General features: G+C 48.9%; 2 pseudogenes across 1 annotated transcript; one reads left to right on the forward strand and one right to left on the reverse strand.

Moving 5' to 3' along the window:
- Positions 1-4: 4 nt before the first annotated feature.
- Positions 5-3,515, reverse strand: LOC116654440 (annotated as a pseudogene).
- A 722-nt stretch (positions 3,516-4,237) lies between these two features.
- On the forward strand, positions 4,238-6,574 carry LOC107324974 (annotated as a pseudogene). The gene is made up of 3 exons (XR_004309685.1): positions 4,238-4,379; positions 5,802-5,820; positions 6,098-6,574. The product of XR_004309685.1 is annotated as a feather keratin Cos1-1/Cos1-3/Cos2-1-like (transcript).
- Positions 6,575-8,050: the final 1,476 nt, after the last annotated feature.

The following is an 8,050-nucleotide window of genomic DNA, read 5'->3' on the forward strand; positions in this document are numbered from 1 at the left end:
ATCTCTCCTCCCCGTGCAACAACGCGCAGTAATACACCGCCGCGTCCCGAGCCTGGGCCGGGCGAGCCAGAGGGCGCTGGAGGGCGGTCTTCCGACACCGACACAGCCCCCTCGGTCCGGCACCTCTTTGGAGCCTTTAGAGCTGCTGACGAGGAATGCGGGGCCTTTGCCCGGTAGCTGCCGGTACCAGTGGATGTACTCGTAGGTCTGTATGTTGTGGTGTGAACAGGTGATGTTGATGCGTTGCCCTCGCTGGTCTCTGCCGACAGCTCCTGCTGCACCTGAGCTCTGCTCACAGCCACTGCAGAGAAGAAAAGAAGCAGTAAACTCAGAAAATCCGTTTTCTCCTACTGACATTTCATGAAGGAAGAGAGAGTGTCACACGAGGACGAAAAGATGCCGGACGGACAGTAAAGGAGCCCGGCCTCAGGGCCAGGCAGCCCTCCGTCCCGCCGCGCCAGCGGCAGTTTCACGCACTCAGGAGCACTGAGACCAGCCCCGCCAGCCCCGCCGCCCAGCACTGCCGCCATCCGCCGCTCCGCCGCCGGCTCCGCTCTACCACCGCCAGCTCCGGCTGTGCCCCGCCCGCGAAGCCTCCTCCCCGCCGCCGCTGCCAGCTCCGCCCCGGGGCTGTCTTTTGGATGGCATCAAGAGGGATCTGCTCTCAACACGTCGTTGAGAAAGGGCTGAATGGAGTACATTTGGATAGTAATTCCCTTAGTTCCCCTTCTGAGTCCTTCTGAATGTCTTTGATGCATGTTGTTTTTTGTCCTAGCTATGACCACCATCCCTCCAATGTCATGACTCCTGAGACATGACATAGAGCTGCATTATAATTATAGCACCTTATCAAACACCCTGGGATGCATCCCACATCATCTCAAGGGCACAAGTATGTCCAACTGGATTAAGTTCTCCATTTGGTTTTCTTTCTTTTATAGGGAGTGCTTCTTCTCTTCCTTGAATTCTGTGAATAAGCTCAGGACTGTTGTAGGTCAGTCTAAAAGAATTATCACGAAAATGGTGGAAAATGAAGCCATCATTTTATTACACGTTTGCTTCCCACTGTTTCTGACATTTTGTGATCCAATGGAAATACAGCCTCCTTAGCTTCCTTTTTGCTGCCACAGTGGACGTAAGGATACTTTTCTCACTATTTTCCCAGGCAAGTTTTCATGTCAGGCAGGCCAGTGGTGTTCTTGCCTGTATCTCTGCATGGGCAGCAATGTCTCAGGGTTGCTCACAGCTGGACTGCCCTTGCAGCCAAGAGGTCCAAATGAATTTTTGTATGTACGAAGCACTCCATAGCCTACTGATCAAAAAAGGTTATTCACTCACTTTGTTTGTCTTGGTGTGCTCACCTGGAACGTATTTTGCAATTCTGGGCTCCAAAACACAGCAAGTTTGTTGAGATGTTTAATGCGGCCAGAGGCGGGCAGCAGAGCTGATAGGGTGGCTGGGAAGGCATATCCTTTGAGGAGAGTTTGAGGACATGTGTGTTGTAAAGCTTTGAAGTGGCCTCATTACTCTCTTCAACTTCTCGAAGAGTGAAAGCAGAGAGGGAGGTGCCAGTCTTTTCTCCCTGTTATCTGGTGACAGGACATGTGGGGAATGGCACAAAACTGTACCAGGAGATGTTCAGGTCAGACAGTAGTGATACTGTAAATCAGTCAATCATGAAACTCACATCGATCAAACCAGAGTGCTAGAAGGCTGCCTTGCATAATAGACTTGTACAGGACTACCTGGAGCCTCCATCAACATGGAGAACATCCACTGATTCTTTCTTCCACTTACTCTTCCTATCTAATATCATTTCTGTCTTTTTTTATTAGAGATCTCTGTTAGTGTCCCCAAAATGAATCGTGAATGACCTGCTCATCTCCCTAAAACTCTGGGCTCTATGGCAATGCTGCCATAGGAAAGGGGAACAGCTTCTTGTCTGCTCCTGCTGCTCTCTGCACACAGGCTCTCTGCTTGGGGTGACATCATTTCTCAGACTCATTAAACACCTTCTGCATCCCTCTGAGTTTCCTTTTGTGTTGGTGCTTTTTTTGTTTGTTTGTGTGTTTGTTTTTCTTTTCCCACCATCATAGAGATTACAAAAGGAGAATGTGATGCCTTTGGTGAAAACTAGTTAGGGAGACTGCATCACTACTCAGTTTACTGGAGCTCTGTGCACACTGCTGACAATCACTTTTTAAGCACACTGACTGGAAGGAGACAGATTCCAGGATGTTCCTCCATCTCCAATTACCATTGTCCCTGCCTTGCTGTGTATCTCCTTACACATATCTCCTCGACACCTGAGAATACCATGTGAATGGGAATGCTCATGAATGTCACTCACAGGAGAGGATTTCTGACTGAGGAGACTCTGGAGACTTTCTTGTAGGGCAAAACTGCAGGACAAAGAATCAGGACAAAGTTGCAGATGGGATGACAACACAGTTTGCAGATGTGCAGGGGCAGCTCCGTGAGTGGAGCCCAAGGAAGTTATGCAGCTTATCCAGAGGGCAACTTGATGATGAAGAGAATTGAAACCCAGCAGTCCAACCCATCTGTCTGAACATACAATGACATGAGACCTCTGGAGTGAGTTGGGATGGAGGGTAAGAGGAAGACATAGCAAATGTGTATGCAGGGCCATCATCACTTGCCTGAGCTGAATCCATCTCAGCACTTGAGCTGAGTCCTCTGCCATCACTGACTTATTCCTTGCTCACAAACACTGAGGCCTCTCAGTCCCATAACAAAGAAGAAGCATCCATGAGGGAATGGATGAGGCATAAGACAGAAAATGAATTAACAGTATTAAGGGAAGCAGCCACACAGCTCATGTCATTGTCTGTTTTCCATTCATCAGAAGCACCTCAGAAAATTGTCACTTCCATAAAAGCTATGCCTGGACCTGAGGGAGTGCAGGTCTACATTAAAGGCAGCCTGATCCCTTCACCCTCTAATCAACATCTCTCACCTCTTTCTTCTTGGTAACCAAATGAGTCTGAAGACCTTCTCCCACATCCTTTTCTGATCATGCCTGTTTTTGCTTTGGAGGAGATGGATTTTCCACTAAGAGAGAAACAACAGCCATGTTGCACCTAGCCAGTCCCTTCAGATAATTTCTGGATGAAGCAAAGACAATATTTTGACCCTTTTTGATCTTTTATAGGGCCAGAAACATCTTCCTTTAGAGGAAAGGCTGAGAGTTCTGGGATTGTTTAGCCTGGAGGAGACTAGGAGGGGATCATATCAATGCTAATAGGTATATAATGGGCAGGTGTCAAGAGGAGCCAGTATCTTTTTAGTGGTGCCCAGTGACAAAACAGGTGGGAACAGGCACAGACTCATACACAGGAAACACCATCCAAACATGGAAAGATCTTTACTTCAAACATCAAAGAGCAGATCACTAGAACAAGCTGCTCAGAGAGCCTTTGGAATCTCCTTCTTGGGAGATACTGAAAACCCACCCGGATGCTTTCCTGTTTGGCCTGATTTAGGTGCTTTAGCATGGCAGTTGGACTAGAAAAGGCCAAGCCCCTCCTCATCACAACCTCCCTTCGGGAAGTTGTAGAGTGCAATGAGGTCTCCCCTGATCCTTCTCTTCTCCAGGCTAAACAATCCCAGCTCCCTGAACCACTCTTCATAAGACTTGTGCTCCAGACCCCTCACAAGTTTTGTTGCCCTTCTCTGGAAATGTTCCAGAGCTTTGATGTCTTGTTGTGAGGATCTCAAAACTGAACACAATACATCATCTATCAGTACTCCTTGGTGACTGGTGAGGTCCCAGAAGACTGGAGGTTTACCAGTGTGACTCCCATCTACAAGAAGGGTTGTAAGGAGGATCCAGGGAACTACAGACCTGCTAGACTGAAATCAGTGCCGTGGAAGGTTATGAAGCAGATTGTCTTGAGAGAGATCACATAGCAACCATGCAGGACAGCTGGGGGATCTGGCCTAGGCAGCATGGATTCACAGAGAGCAGGTCCTGCTTGGCCAACCTGATCTCCTTCCATGATCTTTTGATCCTCCTGGTGGATAAGAGAAAGCCTGCTGATGTAGTAGTCTACCTAGACTTCAGCAAAGCCTTTGATACTGTCTCCCACAGTATTCTTCTGCAGAAGCTGGCAGCCCGTGGTTTGGACAGGTACACTCTTGACTGGGTAAGGAGCTGGCTGGAGGGCTGGGCCCAGAGAGTGGTGGTGAACAGAGTTAATCCAGCTCGCAACTGGTCATGAGTGGTGTTCCCCAGGAGTCAGTGCTGGGGCCCATCCTCCTCAGTACCTTTACTGATGACCCGAATGAGGGCATTGAGTGCACCCTCAGTAAATTTGCAGATGACACCAACTTGGCTGGGAGTACTGATTTGCCTGGGGGTAGCGAGGCCCTACAGAGGGATCTGGACAGGCTGGAGAGCTGGGCTGAAGCCAGTGGAATGAGGTTCAACAAGACCAAATGCTGGATCCTGCACTTTGGCCACAATAACCCCAGGCAATGCTACAGGCTTGGGGCAGAGTGGCTGGAGGACTGTGTAGAGGAAATGAACCTGGGGGGATTGATTGATGCTCAGCTCAGTGTGCCCAGGTGGCAAAGAAGGACAGTGGCATCCTGTCTTGCATCAGAAGTGTTGCAAGCAGGAAAAGGGAAGTAATTTTCACCCTGTACTCAGCTCTGGTGAGGCCGTACCTCTACTACTTTCTCCATTTTTAGGTCCCTCACTGCAAGAAAAACATTGAGGCCCTGGAGCATGTTCAAAGAAGGGCAACAAAGCTGGTGAAGGGTCTAGAGAGCAGGCCTTGTGAGGAGTGGCTGAAGGAGCTGGGACTGTTCAGTCTGGAGGAGACTCAGGGGAGACCTTATTGCTCTCTATAACTTCCTGAAGGGAGGTTGTTGTGAGCTGGGAGTTGGCCTCTTCTCTCATGTAACTGGTGATAGGACTGGAGGGAATGGCATCAAGCTGTGCCAAGGGAGGTTCAGGCTGCACGTTAGCAAATACTACTTCACTTAGAGAGTTGTCAAGCACTGGAATGGGTTGCCCAGGGTGGTGGTGAAGTCACTGACCCTGGAGGTGTTCAAGGAATGTTTTAACATTGTGTTGAGGGACGTGGATTAGTAGTGAGAACTGTTGGTGAAAGGTGAATGGTCAGACTGTGAGATCCTGTGGGTCTTTTCCAACCTTGTTGATTCTACAATTGCATGATTCACCACCCACTCAGTGAAAGAGTATATCTAGGGGTGCATATCTGGATACCATACTCCAGATGGGGCTGACAATCATCTCCCTTGCCTTGCTGGGCACTCTTCTTTTGATTCAGCTCTGGATACTTTTCTATCTACTCATACGGGAAGGCGAAAATAAGTGGCAGCAGGGAAAAATAATGTGCAGGAAACCTTGGGTATCCAGCTGATACTTTCAGAACCTTATCCTGTGGATGGCACTTCCCACAGCCCCACTGCAGTAAACCAGGCTCAACTTGCTTGCTTTGGACCTATTCACCAATAGAACTGAGTCATCTGACTCACCATGCAATCCTGAATGACAGATCTTTGGGTCTTCCATTGCAGTACTTCAAAGAATCCTTCATTACAGAATGGGCATGGCATAAATCTGGAAATGAAAAGGTAGCACTACAAGAAACCAAAACACAGCCCACATAATGAGAAGGGATAGCACGTATTCAAGGTTGGCTTGTCAGAAAATTATGGGCTATATCAATGGTGTCTCTGGGCATGCAGCAGTGAAGGATCAGCATAAAAGGCAGCCCGATTCCTAGCTCTCCTATCCACTTCTCTTGCAGCTTTCTCAGTGGGAACCAGGTAAGTGTGAAGCCCTCTCTTCCTCTCTTGAAAAGTGTGACTTTTGCTTCAATAGGAATCTAATCAGATAATGGAGCTCCGTGGTATGGGAGACTATAGAGGGGATAATGTCTGTGCAGAGTGTGTTTGTGACACAGATTACATGGCTTTAGATATATATTGTCAATGAGAGAGCCTCCCTGGGACACATTGTTCTTTGTAGGGCCCTGGCATAATAAAGGAATGTGGCATCCTGATGCAGCCATCCTTAGTAGCTGCCTTGGCTCCTTTGGGAGAGGCTACTGAGGCTGTCCCTCACATACCCTCATGCTTTACTTCCCTCTACCTCTCTCTCCAGGTGTACCTCAAGTCCCAAGACATGTCCTGCTACACCCAGTGTGTGCCATGCCGGCCCTGTGGTCCAACCCCTCTGGCCAGCAGCTGCAATGAGCCCTGTGTCAGGCAGTGCCAGAACTCCACCATTGTCATTGAGCCCTCTCCCGTGGTGGTGACCCTGCCTGGACCCATCCTTAGCTCCTTCCCACAGAACACTGTTGTGGGATCCTCCACCTCCGCTGCTGTTGGCAGCATCCTCAGCTCTGAGGGTGTGCCCATCACCTCAGGGGGCTTTGACCTGTCTGGCTTCGGCAGCCGCTACTGTGGCAGAAGATGCAACCCCTGCTAAAGGCGCTGGCCGTTGTCCTGGAGAAATTCATCCGTAAACCACAAACATGGTTCTGAATCAAGTAGGAATCTATAAGCCCCTGCTTCCAGATTACCTGACCATCCTCAGCTACTCTAGAAAATAATAAGGGGATGGAGCAAGCCTGGACTTTCTAAGTATCTCACTCATGTCTTATCCTCTATTCCTCTACCTATACACATTCCTGCCTCTTTTACTGCTTTTTCTGTTTTTATTTTCCTTCCTATGCTTATCTTAGCTGAGAGGCTCCTCAGAATCAGCTCATGCTCTGTCAGAAAAGAAGGCATATGCCTTGCACGAACTGAAATATAAGGTCCAGCAAATCCTGCACTGTGCCCCGTCTTGGAATGACCTCATTTTTCTCTTTATATATTCATTAAAGATTTCTGCATCTCAGTTTGAGCTTTTGATATTACTTTCCACTGTGTACGGCCTCCAAAACAGCTCAGCTAGAATGGCTCTGCTCTTTATCGGTGTGAGTTTTTAAGGAGAATATTTTCCATTTGCAGAAGAATAGGAAATTGAAATGCACTGCAGAGTCTCCTCACTTGTGCACCTTAACTTGCAGCTGGCTATTGCAAAGCATGAGGATATTGGCTTTTTCCTTGTGGTGTTTTCTGCTCACAATTTCCTCCACAGGTATTGGAAATGGAGAACACAATCTCTGCTCTGCTCACAGGAAAATCTATGACTGTGTGGAAGGCCATGGGGGATGCCACTCTGTAGACTCTTAGGAATAGGGCTCCTACTGCTATCATGAAAGTGGTACTGGGAAATGAGGAAAGGATGGAAGATCAAGTAGAACTGTGTGGAGATCCCTCTGGTGTCCAACACAGCTTGTATTGTTATTTATGCCATTTTGTTCACCTCAAACATGTCACTGTTGGCCTCCGTCAGTGGCTGCTGTGGGGTGGCGCGCTTATTTCTCTCAAGAACTCAGGGAGGTTCACCCTGGTCAGTATGGAGTCTGGCGGCCCTGGAGGCAGCGACACCTGCAGTCCCGGACGGCACTGTGCCCTCACCCCTCCCACAGCAGTTAGTGCCCAGCCACAGCCCCGACTCTTCTCCCCGTGCAAACAACGCTCATTAATACACCACTGCGTCCTCGAGTCAGGGCCAGGCGAGTCACAGGGTGCTGGAATGGAGATCTGCCGACACCGACAGCAGCCCCGCCTGTTCTGGCATCTCCTTGGAGCTTTTAATGTTGCTGACGAGGAATGTAGGGCCTCAGCCCGGGAGCTGATGGTACCAGTGGATGTATTCATATGTTGGGATGTGAGTAGGTGATGCTGATACCGGTGCTCTCGCTGGTCTCTGCCGATGGCTCCTTCTGCACCTGGGCTCTGTTTACAGCCACTGCCTAGAAGAAAAGAAGAAGGAAACTCAGGAAATCCCTTTTCTCCAACAAAAAACGTCACATGTGGTTTCAGGAGGAGAATGGAATGAGAGTGAAAGGGCTTACAGGAGGCAGAAGTGAGGAATTTTTAAAGGAATAGAGTACTGCAGGAAAGGATCGCTGGAAGCAGGAGGGAAGAAGAGAATGGCACG

This window comes from Coturnix japonica, chromosome 27, assembly GCF_001577835.2.
Source record: "Coturnix japonica isolate 7356 chromosome 27, Coturnix japonica 2.1, whole genome shotgun sequence".
NCBI lineage: Eukaryota > Metazoa > Chordata > Aves > Galliformes > Phasianidae > Coturnix > Coturnix japonica.